The sequence below is a fragment of the Triticum dicoccoides genome, chromosome 6A (assembly GCF_002162155.2).
Source record: "Triticum dicoccoides isolate Atlit2015 ecotype Zavitan chromosome 6A, WEW_v2.0, whole genome shotgun sequence".
Classification (NCBI taxonomy): domain Eukaryota; kingdom Viridiplantae; phylum Streptophyta; class Magnoliopsida; order Poales; family Poaceae; genus Triticum; species Triticum dicoccoides.
In genome coordinates this window covers 12,000,357-12,025,313 of record NC_041390.1, presented here as the reverse complement: position 1 = coordinate 12,025,313, position 24,957 = coordinate 12,000,357, and the positions used below count along the sequence as shown (strand labels likewise).

The 24,957-nt window shown below is 43.2% G+C and overlaps 1 pseudogene; it reads left to right on the top strand.

Moving 5' to 3' along the window:
- Positions 1-8,709: 8,709 nt before the first annotated feature.
- On the top strand, positions 8,710-10,726 carry LOC119319330 (annotated as a pseudogene).
- The last annotated feature ends 14,231 nt before the right edge of the window (positions 10,727-24,957 follow it).

Here is a 24,957-nt window from a genome sequence, read left to right as displayed (position 1 = left end):
GGATTTTATGATCCATTACTTCATTCGTGAAGCATAGCGGGTGTGCGGCGCCTCTGTACTGGGCTATATCACGACGCAGCTCGGAAGAGCTATGTATGTTGTGTTCGGCCCGGCCGGATTTGTTGTATCCGGAGTGAAGATCATTGTCACATGCCGTAGGGCGCCTGCATGATCCGTAGATCGATCTTGTTTGTCTTGCCTTATCTTCCAGTATGTCTCGCAGGTCGGGCGCATTTTCCCGTGCCTTAGTTGAGCGGCGTCGGGGCATGGCTTGTGTGGAGGGCCGAGAGGCCTCTCTGTCGCGGCCGCGAGGTGGCCGGTCTGCCATGTCATGCGCTGGTGATGTAGGTGCTTCTTCCTCTGATCGGGGTAAGCACCTACATCACCATGAATACAAGAACATAATCATTACTCTTCAAAATATACGATGATTAACGAATGTTATCCCTACTTATTGAATTATGTAAGCATGGCATGACACTATCTTCCTAACATAGGTAAAAAATCATGAGCACTCCGGTGTCAATCCAAGCAATGTATCATACTTTTTCATGCGCTTCAGCATTTTCAACTTCACTCAATACATGAGCGTGAGTCAGGGACTTAGCATTGCAGGTGGAATAGAATATGTTGGTAGGAATATAGGGGAATACAAAAGTGGAGAAAGTCTCGCATCAACTCGGCGGATCAATAGGAAATGGAGAGGCCTTTCAATCAATATCGATGCGAGGAGTAGGGATTGTCATGCAATGGATGCACTAGAACTGTAAGTGTATGAAAGCTCACTAATGAAACTTAGTGGGTGTGCATCCAACTTGCTTGCTCATGAAGACCTCGGGTAACCTTGGAGGGGCGTTCGAGTTCATACTCTTCGGCCGCAAGGACTTCACTCCATCTGTCAACTAGCAAATATTGGGCAGCTCTAAGATGTTGCTGCTTTTTCTTGATGCTGCTTGCCGTGGCTAAAAGCATGCGCTTAAAACGCTCTTGTTCGGCAGGGTCTGATGGTATGACGAATTCGTCGTCATCGAGGCTTGCCTCGTCTTCGGAGGGAGGCGTATAGTTATCATCCTCGACCTCTTGGTCTGCCGTTTTCTCATGAGGGCTGGCTTCTCCATCTTCCTGTGCCGAATCTTGCTGAGGTGGGTGTTCTTCAGCGCTATCCAGGGTAGTATTATCTCCCGTGCCAGAATCACCGTTTTTGCTTTGGCGGGATTTAGAGCGGCGCCGCTGACGCCGACGCTTTGGCTGTTTCTTGGGGGCGTCATCCCCCACTGTTCCATCGCCATCTCCATCTTTTGGAGTATCCACCATATATATGTCATACGACGAGGTGGCCTTCCGGCGCCCTACAGGTGCTGGTTCCTGTTCGTCTCCTACATCGTCGTCCATGCCGTCGATGTCTTCAGAGCCGAAGTCAAGCATGTCGGTTAGATCGTCGACAGTGGCTACAAAGTGGGTGGTGGGTGGGCTTTGAATTTCCTCATCGTCCGTATCCCACCCTCGCTGACTGTAGTCCGGCCAGGGCTCTCCTGATGAAGAGAGAGACTTAAGAGAATTCAGGATGTCGCCAAAAGGCGAATGCTGAAAGATGTCTGCGGCGGTGAACTCCATTATCGGTGCCCAATCGGATTCGATTGGCAGGGGCGCGGGGGGTTCGGAGTCTTGGGAGGAGTCCGGATCCTCGGAGTCACGGGTCGTGCAGAGTGCGGGGCTAGCGTTCGGCTCGATCGATTTCGGGATCGCAGCCCCCGAGGTGACGTCCAACCGCTCATCCTTGATTGGCGCAATAGGCTCCGAGTTAGGGGTCGCAACCGATGCGTGTGCGGCCTCCAGGACACTGTCCGGGGGCAGAGCTAGATCATGCCCCTCGAGATAGTGCGGCGCACTTGGCCGTGGCTCGAGCCCGTCGAAGATCAAGTCTCCGGGGATGTTAGTCGTGTAGTTTAAGCCTCCAAACCTGACTTGATGGCCAGGGGCGTAGCTTTCGATCTGCTCCAGGTGGCCGAGCGAATTGGCCCGCAGAGCGAAGCCGCCGAAGACGAAGATCTGTCCGGGGAGAAAAGTCTCACCCTGGACCGCATCGTTGTTGATGATCAAAGGTGCCATCGGGTCTAAAGGCGACGACACAGAGGAACTCTCAATGAAAGCACCAATGTCGGTGTCAAAACCAGCGGATCTCGGGTAGGGGGTCCCGAACTGTGCGTCTAGGCCGGATGGTAACAGGAGGCAGGGAACACCATGTTTTACCCAGGTTCGGGCCCTCTTTATGGAGGTAAAACCCTACATCCTGCTTGATTAATATTGATGATATGGGTAGTACAAGAGTAGATCTATCCACGACATCAAGGAGGCTAGACCCTAGAAGCTAGCCTATGGTATGATTGTTGTATATGGAGTTGATTGCCTACGAACTACAACCCTCCGGTTTATATAGACACCGGATAGGGTTAGGGTTACATAGAGTCGGTTACAATGGTAGGAGATCTTGAATATCCGCATCGCCAAGCTTGCCTTCCACGCTAAGGAAAGTCCCATCCGGACACGGGACGAAGTCTTCAATCTTGTATCTTCATAGTCCTGGAGTCCGGCTAAAGGTATAGTCCGGCTACCCGAACACCCCCTAATCCAGGACTCCCTCATTCCTCTTCCCCTCACACCCTTCATCCATCTCCCATACTCTCCCACCTACATTTTGCGCCTGCCCTTCTTCTTCTTCACCACAAACAGCCCCAAGAACCAGCCCGCCGCAGCCATGCCGTACACCGTGCCAACCTACTACTTCCCCCCCACCGTGCCGGAGATGCTCTACCCCGCCGGGGTGTACGTCGAGAGCACCCTTCGTGTGTGGGCGATGTCAAGGTGGAGGGGTGCAAGGGGCTCACCGACTTCTTCCTTCGGGCCGGCTACGGGCACCTCCCTCGGGGATCTCCAAGGATGTACCGAGTCGAGGAGGTCATCCACAACAGGGTTGTGGTTGCTATCCTTGCCCACTTCACTAACCCCTTCGACGCGTTCTACCTCCTCGGCCGCGTGTTCTGGTGTGGCTGCGAGTTCATAGCTTTCACCACCCATAAGATCTTCACGGACTATGACAACGTCTTCCCCACCGATGAGCGCATGCACACTCTGCCATACCCCATCAACAACACCGCGGAGGAGCAGTGAAGGGTGCCCGGAGGAGGAGCAAGGAGGAGCCTGGTGGAGAAGCGGCGGCCATCTATCTATCTATCTATCTATCTATCTATCTATCTATCTATCTTTTTTAGCTAAAAAATCTGTCTATCTATATTTGACTTGGTGTTATTTAAGTTGTAAGCGTACTATTAATTCATGTTGTGGGCTTTGGTTGGCCCGAATTATCTATATTTATTATACAAAGTTTTACAGTGGTTGGGCTTTTTTGGAACCGTTTTAATCTCTGGCATTTTAGTCATAGGAAAAAATTGTCTCAAAAAAAGTCATAGGAAGAAAACAATCACGCGCCGCCCCTCTCATCCAATGCAGAACCGCCGCCCCTCTCATCTAATGCAGAACCACCGCCGCCTTCGTCCTTCCCCTCACCCATCGCCATTATAACCGCAACATCTACTCCCTCTCCTTCTCCTCCTTCTCGCGGCCGCAACTTTGCTCGTCTCCTCTTCCACATCCCACCCCCTTCTTCCATCCACGCAAGAACCTCGATGGAGGAGCAGATCGCCGGCGGCGAGAACGCTGACTTCGTGGAGATCGCCAGTGGCGACAAGGTAAAGATGGCCAGGTTGATGGAGATCCGTTCTTGGTTTAACAACATAAGGCAGTTGCACTGGGCGGCAAGGGCCACTTTGAGGGAAATGACATCCAGGGAGAAGAAAAAGCTTTTTCTCCCACCCGCACAACCGAGGCACGACATCGAGATCCTCCTGTGGGCGATGGAGCAGGCCAATTCGTCCAACCCGTGGGACAGGCGCAGGTGGTGGGCGTTAAGATCCAGGGTAGAACATCCACTGGATCAGGAACCCACGGTGCACGAGGTGCCGTTGCAGATTGTGGAGCCTCCAGCCGAGTCAGAGATGACTCCGAAGCGCAAGAGGAGGAGGACAGTGGCCGCGACATCACATCCCCGCCGTTCTCCACGCTTCCCTCGCCGCTCCCCTCGTCTGAACGGCGGCAGTACCGTTGTTTAGGGTAAGCTTCCCCACTCCTAATCTTCCTACTGCTCGTGCTTACAGTTGCGGTGGTAGTGATTGAGTACATGCTTTTGGGGGCTGGATTATGATTTATATGAACCCTAGGCTAAATTTGTACTGTTGTAGTGGTAGTATTTCATGTTCACCTGCACTTCTACTCCAAAAATTTGTTATGTGTCTTTCTATTATTAAGTTCTTGATACTATATTTGAACTTTTTTTTGAGTTGTTGATTTCTTTTTGGTAGGGCTACCAGCTCTTATGGAGATGCTCATGTTGTATGTCTTGTTCTCCATTATTTGTACTTGGCATTCTGTGCAATTAGATGCCATGACAAGCCATGTAGCATATTTATTTATTGCCTCCAACATGCCATCATTTTACTCTGTGCATCTCAGCAAGTATAAATGTGTCAGCTATGAAACTTTGTGAATTTGCTTGATGGTTCCCACTAAACTATAAATCCCCCTTTTGTTTTCAAAGTAAGCCACTGACATCCGGGTCCCACGGCAGTCACACACACACAAATGCTCCCAGTCATGTGGCCCCTGGCCCACTGGTCATCCTCGATGGCTAGCCAACCTCAGTGTGCCTCTACCAATAACAACAGCCCTTTCTGTTATAAAACTATGCAACTTTGCTTGAAGGTTGCCACTAAAAATATAACTTCTATGGCCATGCTTCCTAAAATTTATTTGCATTATGTTGTCAATACTTTCATGCCATGTCTTTTGTTGCTATGACAAGTTTATGTTGCATGGTAAAATCTTGCTCTAAAGTGGCCATGTTAATATAATTGTTTGATGTTAAAAGTAAGTTGCACTTGTGAGCTTGGTTTTGTTTGCTTGTTGTAACCATCATGTCAAAACTGTTTGTCATTATAACTGTTTCAACATAACTGTAATTTTCACTAAGTCCTAACATGTAACAGCAACTTTGCCATTCGTGTTTCGCAGGAAAAAAACTGGAGTTCACAAGGCTGGAGACCTAGAGTTGTGAGGCTAGGAGGCTGATGGCGCTGCTGCTGGGTGGTCCTTCTTCTTCCAGCTTTTGTTCCTCCTTTTCTCTCTACTCGTTGGATTCTTGGGCTACATCCCTATGTGTTGTTAATGTATTAAGTTGATCCTTTGAATCTATTGTATTAGATTTAATGTGGAAGTACCTTAATCTCTACGAAAGAGATGTTGGTTCTATGACTGATAATTTCTAGGAGCAAGCTTAAATTCAATATTTATGAATTTTTTTGAATTGTTTGGATTGCTTACCACATGTGTCACGTGGTCAATATGTAGGGATTATTAACATATGAAAACAACAATTCGATCACCTATGTAAATGTGTACAACATAAATCTCAAGATAAATTGAAACATGACACGTGCACATGCAATTTGCCAACAGGTCCAGTTGTAGTAGAAAAAGACAGCATGTGCACGTATCCAACCGTCCCTCCTACGATTTTGTTCCATGCATTTGTCGCCACATGTCTTTGGAAGTAAAAAATATATAATGTGATTTTCTCATAATAAACCGTTTTGGAGAGAAATTTGCAACCAACCAAAAATATCCACTGCGTGCAACTTGGCCCCCGTGGGGAGATTGGATCGACTCCTAGATTATAGGGTGAGGCCATCCTGGTCGTGAGAGAAGAAATCTTTTTCTCGAGGGAAGGTAAGAATTTTGTGTGGTTACAAAATGGACCTTATTGTAATTAAGGAAATTATTATTTAACAGAAACTTTGCTATTTTCAAGCCATTATAAAAATAAATAAATTGTTTTGGCAAAAAAAGTTGATTATGGGTTAGTTCGTTTTGTGGACACGTACGTGTAGTGGTGCATGCTGTGGTCCCAGGTGGCTCTAGGTGCATGCAGTGTATCATGCTGGCTAGGGGTGCACAAGGTAGTAACCTGGTGAATCGGGGTTGAAATCTTGTGCTAATTCTATCTTGTGGTGTGCGACATATGAGTCTAACAATCCAAACGCGCATGCTAGGTCCCGGCCTTTCTTGGGTCCCGCGTGCCATATTCGGGACAGTTGCCGTATTTCTAGGGTAGTATCATCGGGAATTCACGATCTATACCGTGGCCACATGAAATCATAGCAGGGAATGGGGTAACAATCACATGCTAAGCTCTTTGGTCCATATATATGGGCCATGTGCCACCAAAGAGAAGGGCCGCCTCGGAGCCATTGTCCGTTGAGAGGAAACGAGTCTGGCCTATGAATGGTGTGCGGGGCCTGCCCCTTCATCTGCTTCAGAACTCTGTGCCGCAAGATGTGGACCCTAGCAACCAAGGCTCGTCCCGTGCGCCACACACCAACTGGACCCACACCATGCATGCATGCGTGGCCAAGTAGACACTCACCGGTGAACCTTGACAATGTACACAAGACGCATGCGCACTCATTAGCCATCTAGCACCCAGCCATGCACACCTAGCCAGCTTCACTCAAACCGTGAACCGTTTGCCAGGTTCACCCACACCATCCATCCATTATTGACCCCTCCTCGGTTCGTTGGACCTCCGACACGAGTCCCTTCCCTCGGCATTTTAGGTATGTCAAAGCAACACGCGACTACACATATTGCACACCGAGATACGACGTCATTTACTAGTGCTAGCCAAAATGATGGACACAAGCGCATGGTTAGGATCGAGAAGCCTAGCGGCACATGATGTCGGCCCGATTGGTTGGGGGTGCATGACATGGGTCCAGATGAAACGCATGGCATCGCATGGATCCACATTCCCCTGCCCAATACCAGACAGTGGGCATATACCACACAAATCCAAGCGGTCGCTGACGAAGCTTGGAAACCATGTGTTATGTGCATGCTGAATTTCAATATTTAGGAATTATTAACATACAAAAACAATAATTCAAGCATCTATGTGAAGGTGTACAACATAATTTTCAATAAAAATATGAAACATGACACGTGCACATGCAACTTGCCAACAAGTGCACTTGTAGTACAAAAAGACAACATGTGCACGTATCCCACCATGCCTTCTACAATTTTTGTTCCATGTTTTTTCGCCACATATCTTTGGAAGGAAAAACAAAAGAATGTGATTTTCCCATAAAAAACCGTGATGGCGAGATGGTTGCAACCAACCAAGATAGATAGTGCATGGAAGTTGTCCCCCGTGGGGAGATTGGAACGACCACTCCTAGATTATAGGGCGAGGCCACCGTGAACATGATCGTGAGAGGGTGAAGAAGGATTCGTTTTTTTGAGGGAAAGGAAGTAATTTTGTGGGTTTACAAAAAGGAATGCACCCCTTTTTGAGGGACAACAAATGCACGTTGTAATGTGTAATTAATGAAATTATAATTTAACAGAAACCTTGCTATTTTCAAGCAATTTAAAAACAACTTACTTGTTTTGGCAAAAAAAATGTTGATAATGCGATAGTCCATTTTTTGAACACTTACATGTAGTGGTGCATGTTGTGGAAATCGGGGTGGAAGTCTTGTGCTAAGCTATTTTGCGGGGTGCGGCATATGAGTCTACATGGGGAATGGTTGGCTTAGGGGCCGGCGTAAGTGATGTGGGTCTAGTGTCTCAGTGGTGCACCATGTGGGTCTAGACGGCGGGGGTGCATGGTTTGGATCTAGCTACCTTGAGGTAACATGTCCGGTTTGCGCAATGAATGCTGCCCGTTCCTCCATTTTCATCGATGCTCTCTCTTGGGTCAACGGAGAACAATCCAAAAGCGCATGCAAGGTCCCGGCCTTTCTCGGAGCCCACGCTTGCCATATTCGGGACATTTGCCGCATTTCTAGGGCAGTATCCTCGGAAATTCAGGATCTATATGATACCACTTATGATACCCCATTATGACCAGCCTTACTCCTCACTATTGAGGTAGTATCATACTCCCTCCATCCGGTGAAAAGTGTACATATAGAAATTTTAGGACAAATTATGGAGTGGAATCAAAAATGCATTGGAAAGATGCAAGCCGCCATCTCTCTCATTTTGAATTATCCTAGCCCCAATGACCTAAGTGCATGAAAAAATTAAAGAGACCATGTGTAGAAACCTATTGTTCTTGATTACCGTGTGATGACAGAGAAGCAATTTTTTTCTACTTTAATGTGTATTGGCAAGATAAATGTATATTTTTTATGGACAAATTTTAAAGTCAAACATACACTTTTCACTGGACGGAGGGAGTAGACTAACATATGCATGTTACTATAATTTTTTTTGTGTGTGGGGGGCTCGTAAGTTAACCGAGACACTGAAGTAGCAGTAGTTGACGATGGAGATGGGCCACCAATGTCTTTTGATTTCCATCAATGGGAGACAGCATCATGGTACCGTACTACAGCTGTGGGTAAAGAAACCGATAGGATTCCATATCACCATGAATGTCTCCATAAACTTCTATTTACTACCTTTAATTGTCTGGTCCTGGTTGATTCTGATCATATGTCAAAAGAAAGATGCTTTTAAATAATTGCTGCTTTTGAAATGCGATCCTTCTCTTTAAATAATTGATGCTCAGTGCCCATGTCTAACGAAGTAGCTAGCACTAGAAGAAAGAAAGAGAACGGGACATCGAAAGCAGGAAGGAGAAACAGCTACTGCGGAATGGCCGGTGAGGAGGAGGTGCAGGTGGTAGAGTCCTGCTTTGTAACGCCGGCCAGGGACACGCCGCGAAAAGCACTGCGGCTGTCACCACTCGACCTCCTCATGCTAGCCAACAGAGGCTACACCCCACTCGTCCACTTCTATCGCCGCCGATGTTCCGTCGACGACTTCTTCGACGTGGCTAAGTTGAAGACAGCACTGGGCAAGGCCCTCGTGCCCTTCTACCCCATGGCCGGCCGCCTCAGGGCCGACGCCGACGGCAGGTTACAATTTACTGCAACGGCGAGGGCATGCCCTTCCTCGTGGCTCACTGTCACCTCACCGTTGATGACTTTAGCGAGTTCAAGCCATCACCAAGGTTAAGGGGGTTGTTTGTTCCCCACACCGACGACTCAGAGGGCATCGTGTGCAGCACTCAGGTATGTCTGATTTCTTCTTAATTGGCCACTTCCTCTGTTCCAAGTGATTTGAAGTTTTGGTTTTGTCCTAAGTCAGTTTTTTTTAAAATTTTAATCAAGTCTATAGAAAAACATGTTCATATCAAATTTGGTGATAGCTTGAAGCATATATATAGTATGAAAATGTATTGTATGATTAATCTATTGAAACTAATATGGTGTTCTACATGTTGATCTATTATACTACTGACTTGGTCAAACTTAAAAAAGTTTGAGTTGGGACAAAAGAACTTCAATTAGTTTAGAACGGTGGGAGTAGGTTTCTTTTTGTCTTTCTGTTTAACAAACTCACTATAATAGTGCAAACATATAGTAACAAGCAAGTAATATGTGCCACAAATTCATATATGTAGGTGACATTCTTGAAGTGTGGTGGGGTGGCCTTAGGGACGGCAGTGCACCATGGCGCTATGGATGGCACTGCCGCGTTCCACTTCTTCCAGACATGGTCTGCTTTCTCCAGGGAGGGCGACTGGGCTGTGGTGAAGACCCCCTACCACGACCGCAGCCTCTTGTTTGCGCGCAACCCACCCTTTGTTCATCCCGACACCCTCTCCATTTTTTGCCTCAAGGTAAACATGTCACAGCTGTCGGGGCCGGTTGTCAACGAGGTTTTCACCCTTGGCAAGGGCCAAGTTTCCACTCTCAAGCGCATCTGCGGTGGCGACATGAGCACCTTTAGTGTCGTGAGTGCCCACATGTGGCAGTGCATGTGTTTGGCCCGGCGGCTACCGCCGAACTGCATGATGCGCCTCGTGTTCCCGGCCAATGTTCGGCGCAGTATGACGCCGCCTGTTCCGGACGGCTACTTCGGCAACGCGATAACATATGTAAGTGTTGCCAACGAAGCACGGGGCATCGCCTCAGGTGACCTGGCCTACATAGTGCGCCGGATTAGAGACAGCCTCAGCCGGGTGGACGATGAGCTAGTGCATTCTGCAGTCGACTACCTCGAGCTAGCAAAGACGGACAACCGCCCTGCTACAGGCAGTTTGCCAGCGACAGATATGAGAGTGGTTAGTTGGCTTGGCATGCCGGTGTATGATGTGGATTTCAGTTGGGGAAAGCCATTGGCTATGTTGCGTGCTGAATCAAACCGCGGAGGCTATGTGCACCTGATTGACAGCGCGCATGGGGATGGCAGCATACGCCTAGTCATGTGTATAGAGGCTTCAATTCTCAAGGAGTTCAAGCGTTTGTTGTATGCCAAGTTTGAGAGCATGGTCTATTCCAAGTTCTAGCCAGCTAGTGTCGTATGCACCTCATTTTTTTTTCTTTGAGCACCTCCTATCCTATGTTCTGAGCCACGGTTAGTTTTATCTAAGTTTTAATCTGTTGAATATTTTAGTTTCAGTTAATCCGGATCTAATAATTTGTATGTCTCGGAGTGTATTGGAGACGTGCATGGACAATTGTATGCTTGCATTTATTCCAATGTGGTTACTTTTCTTGAGTAGCCTGCTGATGAGAAACTGACATTTATGTGTTTGTCAGAAAGCTTGCGATGAAAATAATGTCGGTCTGAAATGGGTGCCGCTGGATAGCTGTTATGATTGATGTGTATTTCAAATTACTTGTTAATGATATGGTGTTCCCTGGGTTTACCTCCCACTGTTGACAAATAGCCAACGGGATAGGTGGAAATCTTCCACATGGTGGGAGTGGTTCCCATGTCATCAGGGAAATTACACATAGGGACTTACTAGCACATATGCCCGTGTTTTGCAACTGGAGATAAAATAATATGCATTTAAAATCAGTGAGAATTATATGCGCAAGTAAAACTCTGTGAGCACACAAAAAAAGAACATTTATGGCATGTTTAGTTCGTGACTAATTTTGCCACAACTAACCATAGACAAAGTATGGCTGCCACAAAAAGTGTGGCTAACAAAATGGCCACCACAAGTGTGGCAAGATTTGGCAAAAAAATTAAGCCTATGACATGTGGATCATATAACTAGAGAAGTGTCAGAAGCCATAAGTGTAGTAATGAACAAAACACATGCCTAAGATGTAGTGCCATGACTAAAGCTTAGGCATGGCAAATTTGGGCTCAGAACCAAACATGCCCTTAGCTTCTCGGTTTCGCCGCGTGTGAAGGAATCCATCCACTATGTTCCCATTCATTGATCGAGTGCATTTACGTATGCCAGAGAAGGCCCTTCAATCCTATCAATTAAGAGGATTTTAAGGTATGAACTTTCTAAACATTCTCGGAAACATGAAGAATTTTTTAAATCTTGAATAGTTTTTCAAAAATTATGTACACTTTTGGAAAAACGCGAACAAAATATGAAAGGGAACATCTTATAAAATTCACAAACAGTTTCTGAAAATACCAAATTTTTTTATAAAAACATGAACATTATTTGAATTTATGAACATTTTTTAAAAAGGGAACATGTATTGATAATTCATAAGATTTTTAAAAAATATCTATCTTTTATACATGAACATTATTTTTAATTGTGAAAATTTCACTAAAACAAGAATACTTTTTGAATCTAGAGCATTTTCTGAAATGCCATCTTCTTTTTAGAATTCTCAAACAATTTTGACAAAAAATGAGAAAAAGGATTTTTTTTTGCATGGTTCGAATATTTTTCAAAATGAAACAAAATTTCGGAATTCTAAACATTTTCCAAAAAAATTCTTTAATTTTCAAAGTTTATTGAGAATTTTTTATTTATGAAATAAATTCTAAAAGAAAAATAAACTTGGAAGGGAAAAAGAGACACGGAAAAGAGAACAAAAATAGAAGTAAAACACATAAATAAAGAAAAATGGGCGAGCCCATTATAGGTTGTCACGTACGAAACTTCGACTATTTATCGCCGGGTGTGGAAAATAAAAATTTCTCAGCTGCGTGGGAAGAAAAAGAAGGGGGCTTGCTTCGCTGGCCACAGCGCACGGCGCACGTACGAAAATTCTTTTCCTAGCAGACAAACATATAAAAATTTAGTACCAGCTCAGACAGAAAAAAAATTATTTTCGGTAGTGAACGGATGAAAAAATCGACGAAACGCACTGCTTTATTAGTAGGTACTAGCACACATGCCCGTGCGTTGCTACGGGATGACAAAATTACATGCCTCTTGCTTAATATAAGAATGGATCAAGACCCTCACATGACCATATTCTCTAGTTCAACATGGCACCCTTTAATTAGAGCCGAACCAGTATTTTCTGTTGTACTGGCACATGCCCATAATTTCTTTCAATTATAATTAACCTGCACATTCTTTTTTATTGGCACATGGAAGCTATCACCGTTAATAATTTATGGTGTCCCTTAATCTGAACAAGCTGACTTATCTCGATGTCCAGATACGGAGCAGGCCCAGTATGGGAGTGATCGAACTCACGACCTCAAAAACCCGACCACATGTTGCTAGCCACTCAGACAAACACGTCTTGTTAACCAATGGTCAGCGCGAACATTAAAGAACATAATGCAACGTCAACTTCAAAACATTTTTTTTGAACTTTTCAGAAACTGATATCTATGAACTGCCAAATATACTTGGCAACGTGAACAATTTTCCAAATTATGATTTTTTTTTTAAATTTCCATACATTTAAAAAACACGATTTCTTTTTGAGCGGAACATTTGTTGACATTCACAAACATTTCTTAAAAGCATGGAGAGTTTATAAATTAAGATATTTTTTTAATTTGTTTACAATTTTAGGAAATGGGAACATATTTTGAACACATAGAAGAAATTTAGAAAATGTGCCTTTTAATGCAAACATTATTTTCAACTTTTTCAATATATCACAAAAACAAGAATATTTTTCAAATTTGTAACATTTTTTAAATCTTCCACAAATTCGAAAAAACTAAATATTTTCCAAAAAATTGGAATTATTTTTAAAATTCATAAAAAATCAGAATGACAAAAGAAATTAAATTGTAAATATTTTTTAGAATGAACACAATTTTGGAACTCGTAACATGAACTACCGAATATACTTGGCAACATGTACAATTTTTTGAAAATTCCATAGATTTTAAGACAAAGCAAGAATAAAAATTTGAACGGAATATTTCCTGAAATTCACACAAATTTCTTAAAAACATAAACCTTTATAGAAAATATGAACATTTTTAAGTTGCGAACAATTTTTTGAAATTAGATTATGTTTTGAAAATTCAGAAGAATTTTAGAAAATGTGTTTCTTTAATGCCAACATTACTTTCAGTTTTTGCACATATCGCTAAAACAAAATATTTTTCGAATTTGGAACATTTGTCAATTGTTTTTTTAATCTTTATTTTTTTGGAAAATAACAACATTTTTTGGAAAAATGGGAATATTTTTCAAATTTTGAAAAATTATTGGCATGACAAAAAAATCCAAACATTTGTTAGAATAGGAACACGTTTTTAATTCGTAACTTTTTAAGAATTTTAAATTAAAATTGAAATTGCAAACATTTTTTTGAAAATTTCGAATTTCAGAAGAAAAGTAAAAAATAGACTTAGAATGTGAAAAAAATAAAAAATAAACAGGAACTACAAAGAGAAAGAAACAGAAAACTAAAAATTGAAACAGAACACGAGCAAAAATGGGCCGCCGAGTCTTGGGCGCCCTGTCCGTAGCTGAAACTATTTGTCGCATTGTGCGGAAAATATGATTTTTTTTATTGCTGCGTGAGCAGGGAAAACTGGGCTGACTTTACTGGGCCATAGCGCGCGGGGCCCATGCACGTAATTCTACAGAAATCGTTTTTCCTTTGCTAACAGACGACGTCAAAAGTTTAGTACCACCTCGGATAGAAAAAAATTAATGGTGAACGGATGAAAAAATTGGAGAAACGCACCTTACTTTATTAGTAGGTATAGAATGGTGTTTTATAGGTTTTTCCATCCCCAACAACTAAATGAGCCTTAATTATATCAATATTCTATTTTTAAGTTTTGATTTATTTGTTCCATAGTCGTCTAGTGCTTTGCTAATTCCATTGTTGTCAAGCAGATGGGGAAGGCGGACTGAGGGGTAGGGGGCCATGGCGGCGGCGCCACCGGGCACAGGTTTGGGAGGCGGATGCCGGTGAGTTGGGTGGCCTCTCCTCTGTGGATTGGAGCACCTTCAAGCGGCAGGGGAGGGAGATCCTCTAGCGAGCGCGAGATCCGGAGCAGTGTGTGTGGCGGCGGCTGAAGGCCAAAACTTCGGCGTTCATCAATTCCAATCCAGGTCCGATCGTGATTAGAGGTGGAAAGGATGGGAAGGACTCCGTGGCAATACTAGGAAAAAGCCTAGTAGCAGCGCGGGTTCTAGGTATATCAGTAGCGCGGGGACCGACGCTACTAATAAGGCGCTACGGCTAACTTGTAGCAGCAGCGCGTGCACGCCTGCGCTACTACTATACAAGTGTAGCAGCAGCGTGCTACGTGGAAGCTCGCTACTACTAATAGCTCTAGCACACTTTGGTTGGACGCGCTACTGCTACTATCTTGCTGCTGCTAACTTTTCTCCACTCGCTACTGCTAATTTTAGTAGTCTTTGATTTTTTTTTCTGCATATTTGTTTCGTATTTGAACAGGCTTTATACAAGAATCTTTAGCAGATACAAATGTCATACAAATGGCTGTGAGACCACAAATGTAATCATAGCATATACATACAAATAGTCTCATCATAATCATCATCCAACACAAAGTGGTATCTCGTCATCATCTTGAAAATAGCGATACATGCAAGTCTCGAATACTTGCAACTACAATGTCATCCATCTAAACAATGGTATACACGAGAAGAGCTATCACTATGAGTGAGAGCGGAACTATGCAGTACATGAGGCAGCGGTTACGAGTCCTCTCTCGCGCTAGCGTGAACCTCAAGTAACTAGCTTCTCCTTCTTGTCTGCTTTTGAAGCCTTTATGGCTGGTGCCCGAGACCCTATTCACTTGCGCCTGACACTCAGGCCACTCGTTGTACACCCCGGAACCTTCCCTTTGTACACGACATAGCACTTCATATACCTGTTAGATATGCATCTTCATCACGAGGATGTACAATCATATGCAACAAAATACACTAGAGCAACACGAAAAAGAAAGCGTTAGCAACTAGATGCAACATACAGTACGCAAACTAATTAACTAGAGGTACACAGGTCATCGTACCCAAACTAACACAGTAGCGTTACGCAAGTTCGGTAGGGACCATGGACATCACAAAGTTTCATCGCTACAGAAAGTATACAAGTTCAACCGACACATATCATCATCATCGGCATCGTAAATCACTAGAAGTTCCATCCTTTCATATCATCGAGGATGGACCCTAGCTTCTTGAATAGCGTGAGGTCATGACGTTGCATGCCTATGCGAGTTCGGACGTCAGCTCGCGATATAGGGCCGTGGTGGAACATCCCCTTCTCTTCGACAACTTCTTTCATGATGATCGTCGCAAGGTCCCTTTGGATGCGAAAGAAGTCATCTCTAAGTTTATAATCCACTTATCCATGAGATTCTACCCACTTGTGGATATGATCATCATTTCTGGTTGTCATGCGAAGCTTTTGGTGATCCGTGCTGAACTCAATCATGAGATGGAGGATATAGAATCCATCTTTCTTGCTTGGCTTTGGGACATGGATGTAGCAGAAGTTAGTTTTATGCGTGAAACCCATCTTCTTACTCCTTTGTTTCCTGATCTGCATGTGGCCACCTCTAATGCTGAAGCCTTGGAGAGCATCATCTGGAATATTCATTATGTGGGTGTAGTCCTTCTTCTCGTAGTCTCTAGAAGGGTTGAAATAAACAGCGTCGGAGACTCGCGGGTAAAGAACGATAAGGACGGCGCGCCCGTTGCTGCGGGGAAATGACACCTCAAATTATTCTCCATATGAGCGAGAAGGAATGATTGAAATGTACGAAAGGGTTGTCCGGAACTGACTTACTTTGGATGATTAGGCAGGAGGACAATTTCCTGGTCCTTATTCTGTACCATGAAGTTTTGGAGGTAGTCTCTAGTAGTTTCACGCTCAAAGTCGCCGAGACTCAAGAAAGACTCGTGCATGTATTACGGATCCACCACACAGATTTGCGAGACTTCTTCTCTCTTCATGACGGAGCCCATATGTAGCGCAAATAGGCAGACGATTGTAAAATCAAGCCGCCTTGTCAGAAACATCTCAAAGATATGGTCAAACCGCAGGAAGAACACCTCCGCGGGCCGTGTGTCGACGTAGCACTTCCCCCCAGGCACACGAGCCGCGTATGTCGGATATCCTGGATCCTTCGAGGCTAGTAGGCTTTTCTCAGTCGACAGCACATGGTTGTGCAGTCTCCTGAGATCCCCTGATAGTGCCTCCAGTGGTTTCGGCGGTATCATCGGCTCGCCCGTGAGATGGAACATGGCCACACCTTTCACGGGTACACGCTCTTCAGAATCCATCGTCTAACTGCTATGTGCTTTGACTTGTTTGGAGGCAGCTATCTTCGCTGATCTCTTCCTCTCCTTTTTCTTGGGCACACCTTCCAGACCCTTCCTTAACCCATGCCCCAGTGTTCCCGGGCTAAGCACTGTACGACCCCCGGCTAGTTGAGCCTGTGTTGAGGCGGCATCTTCAGGCGTGTCCTGTGAGGATTTCATGAAGAGAGACTTTTTGCAATCCCTGCTACGACCTTCCTGCCCAGGCAGATCATCCATATCCTCATTAGCATGCTGATAGCCCGATTCATCATATAGTTGACTCATCATATCCAAGTCACACTCATACGTGTTTGTATTGAGGAAAGCCAATTGGGTCGACCTCCATCTCATCATCCATTCTCTGTTCTACAGGACCGATTACATCAACCAGTACTATTGCACCCCTTCATCACGTCGTCCGCCGCTCTCACCCGGCACTACAGGAGCTAGTAATTGCGTAGGCGGGGTGGTGGTCTCCGCACATGCTTGTTGATGTGTGGTTATTGGTGTGCTCTCAGCCGGCTCCAAACAAATAACATTCTTCGGCCATAGCAGCACCCAACCCTTGCAGCTTCCAATCCACGGCGGGGTCTCGTCGTGCTCTCCCACATGCCGTATTGGAGGAGGAAAATCCTCGTGCCCCGATTTCACACTGGACAAGTTAACCCTGAAGTGCCCAGCGAGGATCGGCTGGTTGTGGAACGTGGGTTGCAAGGGGTTCATTATCATCCCCTTGCCCACGTCCACCTTCTGGCCTTTGATCAAGTAGAGTATGGTGCACGGGGTTTCTTCGGCCTACAAACACATGTTTGTGGCGTAAAACATCTGAAAGGCAATGAAAATGGAATATACATTGGTGCGACATGTAATTACCGTGAGGGCGTCGAGCTCAGCCAAAGACGAAGGCCCACCTAGCGCACCAGAGACTGAGGACGGGCTGCTATGAGCGGGAGCGACTGCGAGAGGAGGCTCGGTTGCGTGAGCAAGTGATGGTGCGGTGGTGTTGTTGTTCACGGAGTTGCTCCCGACGAAACTGGGTAATGGGAAATCATGTACCTTCTCTTCTGGATTTTCCTTCGTCCAGTTGATGATAGCTGGAACCAAGTTAGTAGCGAAATCATTTCTACAGGCAGTTACAGCTGCATTGACTACCTGCTGTAGCAACTCATTTTTCTCCTCGGCTATTTTTTTCGCGTCCTCGGCTGCTTTTTTCTTAACTGCAAGCTTCACCTTCTTGTTGATGTCCGCCTGACTAAACTTCTTTTTCTGCTTCTTGGCCTCCGAGCCCTCGTTGTAAAAGACCTTCCACGTGGCGTCATCTCCAGCGCCGTGCACACGACTATATTGCGGCCGCTGACCCAAAGGGAGTCCCTTAAGTTCGTTCAAGGCCCGCTTGAGAGGGGTGTCCCACTTGGGCCTCATCGGAGAAGTAGGGCTTTCGGCTGCAAGCTGGTGTTGCTTCTCCTGCAGAAGGAGCGTGAACCGTTTAGGATTGTGTAGTCGACTAGATCTGGAGATAAATGTAAGGTGGTAAAAGAATAATTACCAGTAGTCTAATCAATCTCCTCGTGATCTGGTCTGTGTAAAAAACCTTCTTTTCCTTGTCCCCCTTGTAGCGGGCCCTGATGAAGTCACGCTTCAAGGGGGTGGTGAACTTCGCGAAGGGGTCTGGGATACCCGCGGCTTCACATTCCGCGTCCTCCATATCCCATATGGGCCTTTTACCGAGGTAGCCATGGCTTCTGAGGCGATGCTTCCCCGTGTTACTTTGCTGAAGGCTCTTGAATTTTGCAGCCTTAGCCTTGGCTGCCTCGGTAGCGCAAGTGTCCTTGAGCTTTTCGAACTCTTCTTCCGTAAGTGTCGGATTTTCCTCCAGAATCTTAGACAGGGGTTCCTGATACGTCTCCAACGTATCTATAATTTTTGATTGCTCCATGCTATATTATCTACTGTTTTGGACTATATTGGGCTTTATTTTCCACTTTTATATTATTTTTGGGACTAACCTATTAACCGGAGGCCCAGCCCAGAATTGTTGTTTTTTGCCTATTTCAGTGTTTCGGATAAACAAAATATCAAACGGAGTCCAAACGGAATAAAATCTTCGGGAACGTGATTTTCTCACCGAACGTGATCCAGGAGACTTGGACCCTCCTCCAAGGAACAAAAGAGGCGGTCACGAGGGTGGGGGCGCCCCCCCTAGGATGCGCCCCCCTGCCTCGTGGGCCCCTTGTTGCTCCTCCGGCGTACTTCTTCCTCCTATATATACACACGTACCCCCAAACGATCAGAAAAGTAGCCAAAAAGCTAATTCCGCCACTGCAACTTTCTGTATCCATGAGATCCCATCTTGGGGCCTGTTCCGGAGCTCCGTCGGAAGAGGGCCGTCATCACGGAGGGCTTCTACATCATTATAGCCTCTCCGATGAAGTGTGAGTAGTTTACCTCAGACCTTCGGGTCCATAGTTAGTAGCTAGATGGCTTCTTCTCTCTCTTTGAATCTCAATACAAAGTTCTCCCCCTCTCTTGTGGAGATCTATTCGATGTAATCTTCTTTTTGTGGTGTGTTTGTTGAGACCGATGAATTGTGGGTTTATGATCAAGTCTATCTATGAATAATATTTGAATCTTCTCTGAATTCTTTTATGTATGATTGGTTATCTTTGCAAGTCTCTTCGAATTATCCGTTTGGTTTAGCCAACTAGATTGGTAGTTCTTGCCATGGGAGAAGTGCTTGGCTTTGGGTTCGATCTTGCGGTGTCCTTACCCAGTGACAGAAGGGGCAGCAAGGCACGTATTGCATTGTTGCCATCGAGGATAACAAGATGGGGTTTATTTCATATTGCACGAATTTATCTCTCTACATCATGTCATCTTGCTTAAGGCGTTACTCTGTTTTTAACTTAATACTCTAGATGCATGTTGGATAGCAGTCGATGAGTGGAGTAATAGTTGTAGATGCAGAATCGTTTCGATCTACTTGTCACGGACGTGATGCCTATACACATGATCATGCCTAGATATTCTCATAACTATGCTCAATTCTGTCAATTGCTCAACAGTAATTTGTTCACCCACCGTAGAATACTTATGCTCTTGAGAGAAGCCACTAGTGAAACCTATGGCCCCCGGGTCTATTCTCATCATATCAATCTCCATCACTTTAATCTTTCTTTGCTTTTTACTTTGCTTTTACTTTTTACTTTGCATCTTTATACCAAAAATACCAAAAATATTATATCTATTAGATCTCACTCTCGTAAATGACCGTGAAGGGATTGACAACCCCTAATCGCGTTGGTTGCGAGTAGCTATCGCTTTGTGCAGGTACGAGGGACTTGAGCGTGGGCTCCTACTGGATTGATACCTTGGTTCACAAAAACTGAGGGAAATACTTACGCTACTCTACTGCATCATCCCTTCCTCTTCGGGGAAAACCAATGCAAGCTCAAGACGTAGCAAGAAGGATTTCTGGCACCGTTGCCGGGGAGTCTACGCAAAAAGTCAACATACCAAGTACCCATCACAATCCCTATCTCTCGCATTACATTATTTGCCATTTTCCTCTTGTTTTCCTCTCCCCCAATTCACCCTTGCCGTTTTATTCGCCCTCTCTCTCTCTATCCTCCCTCTCTATTTGCCTTTTTTGCCCGCTTGCTTTTTGTTTGCTCATGTGTTAGATTGCTTGTTTGTTGCGATGGCTCAAGATAATACTAAATTGTGTGACTTCACCAATACCAATAATAATGATTTCCTTAGCACTCCGATTCCTCCTCTTACTGATGTTGAATCTTGTGAAATTAATACTGCTTTGTTGAATCTTGTTATGAAAGATCAATTCACCGGGCTTCCTAGTGAAGATGCCACTACTCATCTGAATAGCTTCGTTGATTTATGTGATATGCAAAAGAAAAAAGATGTCAATAATGATTTCATTAAATTGAAGCTATTTCCTTTTTCGCTTAGAGATCGTGCTAAAGCTTGGTTTTCGTCTTTGCCTAAGAATAGTATTGATTCATGGAACAAGTGCAAAGATGCTTTTATCTCTAAGTATTTTCCTCCCGCTAAGATCATCTCTCTTAGAAATGATATTATGTACTTTAACAAATTGATCATGAACATGTTGCACATGCTTGGGAGAGAATGGAATTAATGATACGTAATTGCCCTACTCATGGTTTGAATTTGTGGATGATCATACAAAATTTTTATGCTGGATTGAATTTTGCTTCTAGAAATCTTTTAGATTCGGCCACGGGAGGCACTTTTATGGAAATCACTTTAGGAGATGCTACTAAACTCCTAGATAATATTATGGTTAATTATTCTCAATGGCATAGTGAAAGATCTTCTAATAAAAAAGTGCATGCGATAGAAGAAATCAATGTGTTGAGTGGAAAGATGGATGAACTTATGAAATTATTTGCTACTAAGAGTGTTTCTTCTGATCCTAATGATATGCCTTTGTTTACTTTGATTGAGAATAATAATGAATCTATGGATGTGAATTTTGTTGGTAGGAATAATTTTGGTAACAACGCTTATAGAGGGAATTTTAATCCTAGGCCATATCCTAGTAATCCTTCTAATAATTATGGGAATTCCTACAACAACTCTTATGGAAATTATAATAAGATGCCCTCTGAATTTGAGAATGGTGTTAAAGAGTTTATGAATTCACAAAAGAATTTTAATGCTTTGCTTGAGGAGAAATTTCTTAAAGTTGATGATTTGGCTAGAAACGTTGATAGAATTTCTCTTGAGGTTGATTCTTTAAAGCTTAGATCTATTCCTCCTAAAAATGATATCAATGAGTCTCTGAAAGCCATGAGAATTTCCATTGATGAGTCCAAAGAAAGAACCGCTGGGATGCGTGCTTCCAAAGATGCCTTTTTTAAAGCGTGTTCCTCCAATTCCTATGAAAATCAAGATGAAGATCTAAAAGTTATTGATGTGTCCCCTATTAAATCTTTGTTTTTGAATATTAATCTTGATGAAACTGAATATGATCTTCCTTTACCTAGAAGGCGTTCTAAAAATTCGGAGTATTTAGATCTTAATGATGAAATTGATGAAAGTGGGATTGAAAGAAATAAAAATCTAGATGTTGCTAAACCCACTATATTGGATTTCAAGGAATTTAATTATGAAAGTTGCTCTTTAATTGATTGTATTTCCTTGTTGCAATCCGTGCTAAATTCTCCACATGCTTATAGTCGAAATAAAGCCTTCACCGAACATATTGTTGATGCCTTGATGCAATCTTATGAAGAAAAACTTGAGTTGAAAGTTTCTATCCCTAGAAAACTCTATGATGAGTGGGAACCAACTATTAAAAATAAAATTAAATATCATGAGTTCTATGCTTTGTGTGATTTGGGTGCTAGTGTCTCTACTATTCCCAAGACTTTGTGTGATTTACTAGATTTCTGTAATTTTGATGATTGCTCTCTAAACATGCATCTTGCGGATTCCACTATTAAGAAACCTATGGGAAGGATTAATGATGTTCTTATTTTTGCAAATAGGAATTATGTGCCCGTAGATTTCATTGTTCTTGATATAGATTGCAATCCTTCTTGCCCTATTATTCTTGGTAGACCTTTCCTTAGAACGGTTAGTGCGATTATTGATATGAAGGAAGGGAATATTAGATTTCAATTTCCATTAAAAAAGGGCATGTAATACTTTACTAGAAAGAAAATAAAATTACCATATGAAACTATCATGAGAGCGACTTATGGACTGCCTACCAAAGATGGCAATACCTAGATCTATCCTCTCTTTTATGCCTAGCTAGGGGCGTTAAACGATAGCGCTTGTTGGGAGGCAACCCAATTTTATTTTTATTCCTTGCTCTTAGCTCCTGATTTGTAAAAAATAAATTATTTAGCCTCTGTTTTGGTTGTGTTTTTGTGTTTAATTAGTGTTTGTGCCAAGTAGAACCGTTGGGAAGACTTGGGGAAAGTCTTGTTGAACTTGCTGTAAAAAAACAGAAACTTTAGCGCTCACGAGAACTGCTGTTATTTTTATTTGAAGAGTCATATTTAGTTAATTCTTTTCGCAGATGATTAATAGATAAATTGCTCACGTCCAGAAATTTATTTTAGAATTTTTGGGGTTCCAGATCTTTCTCTAGCTACAGATTACTATAGACAGTTCTATTTTTGACAGATTCTGTTTTTCGTGTGTTGTTTGCTTATTTTGACGAATCTATGGCTAGTAAAATAGTTTATAACACATAGAGAAGTTGGAATACAGTAGGTTTAACACAAATATAAATAAATAATGAGTTCATTACAGTACCTTGAAGTTGTATTTTGTTTTCTTTCGCTAACGGAGCTCACGAGTTTTCTATTTTGAGTTTTGTGTTGTGAAGTTTTCAAGTTTTGGGTGAATTCTTTTGATGGATCATGGAACAAGGAGTGGAAAGAGCCTAATCTTGGGGATGCCCATGGCACCCCCAAGATAATCCAAGGACACCAAGAAGTCAAAGCTTGGGGATGCCCCGGAAGGCATCCCCTCTTTCGTCCACTTCCATCAGTAATTTACTTGGAGCTATATTTTTCTTCATCAACATGATATGTGTTTTGCTTGGAGCGTCTTGTATTATTTGTGTCTTTGTGTCTTAGTATGCCACAATCATCCTTGATGTACACACCTTTTGAGAGAGCCATACATGAATTAAAATTTGATAGAATACTCTATGTGCTTCACTTATATCTTTTAAGCTAAGTAGTTTTGCTCTATGTGCTTCACTTATATCTTTTGAGCTAAGTAGTTTTGTTCTATGTGCTTCACTTATATCTTTTGAGCGTTATAATTTTGCTCTATGCGCTTCACTTAGATCTTGTAGAGCACGGTGGTAGATTTGTTTTAAAAAAAACTATTGATCTCTCATGTTTCACTTAAATTATTTTGAGAGCCTTAAATAGCATGGTAATTTGCTTAATAATAATATGCTTGGTATTCAAGATTTGTGAAACTTTCTTTTGAATGTGTTGAATACTAAGAAAATATTGAAGCATGATAATTGTTTTGAGATATGGAGGTGATAATATTAAAGTCATGCTAGTTGAGTAGTTGTGAATTTAAAGAATACTTGTGTTAAGGTTTGTGATTCCCATAGCATGCACGTATGGTGAACCGTTATGTGATGAAGTTGGAGCATGATTTATTTATTGATTGTCTTCCTTATGAGTGGTGGTCGGAGATGAGCGATGGTCTTTTTCTACCAATCTATCCCCCTAGGAGCATGCGCGTAATACTTTGCTTTGATAACTTCTAGATTTTTGCAATAAGTATATGAGTTCTTTATGACTAATGTTGAGTCCATGGATTATACGCACTCTCACCCTTCCACCTTTGCTAGACTCTCTAATACCGTGCACCTTTCGTTGGTATCATACACCTACCATATACCTTCCTCAAAACAGCCACCATACCTACCTATTATGGCATTTCCATAACCATTCCGGGATATATTGCCATGCAACATTCCACCATTCCGTTTATCATGACACACTCCATCATTGTCATATTGCATATCCCGGTACACCGCCGGATGCATTCACATAGAGTCATATTTTGTTCTAAGTATCGAGTTGTAATTGTTGATTTATAAGAAAAATAAAAGTGTGATGATCATCATTATTAGAGCACTATCCCAGTGAGGAAAGAATGATGGAGACTATGATTCCCCCGTAAGTCGGGATGAGACTCCGGACGGAAAATAAATAAATAAATAAATAAGAGGCCAAAGAAGCCCAAATAAAAAGAGGCCATAAAAAAGAGAAAAGGCCCAAAAAATATATAAATAAATAAATGAGGAGAGAAGGGACAATGTTACTATCCTTTTACCACACTTGTGCTTCAAAGTAGCACCATGATCTTCATAGTAGAGAGTCTCTCATGTTCTCACTTTCATATACTAGTGGGAATTTTTCATTATAGAACTTGGCTTGTACATTCCAATGATGGGCTTCCTCAAATTGCCCTAGGTCTTCATGAGCAAGCAAGTTTGATGCACACCCACTTAGTTTCTTCTTGAGCTTTCATATACTTATAGCTCTAGTGCATCTGTTGCAAGGCAATCCCTACTCACTCACATTGATATCTATTGATGGGCATCTCCATAGCCCGTTGATATGCCTAGTTGATGTGAGACTATCTTCCCCTCCTTTTTGTCTTCTCCACAACCACCATTCTATTCCACCTATAGTGCTATATCCATGGCTCACGCTCATGTATTGCGTGAAGATTAAAAAAGTTTTGAAAAAGTTAGAGTATGAAAC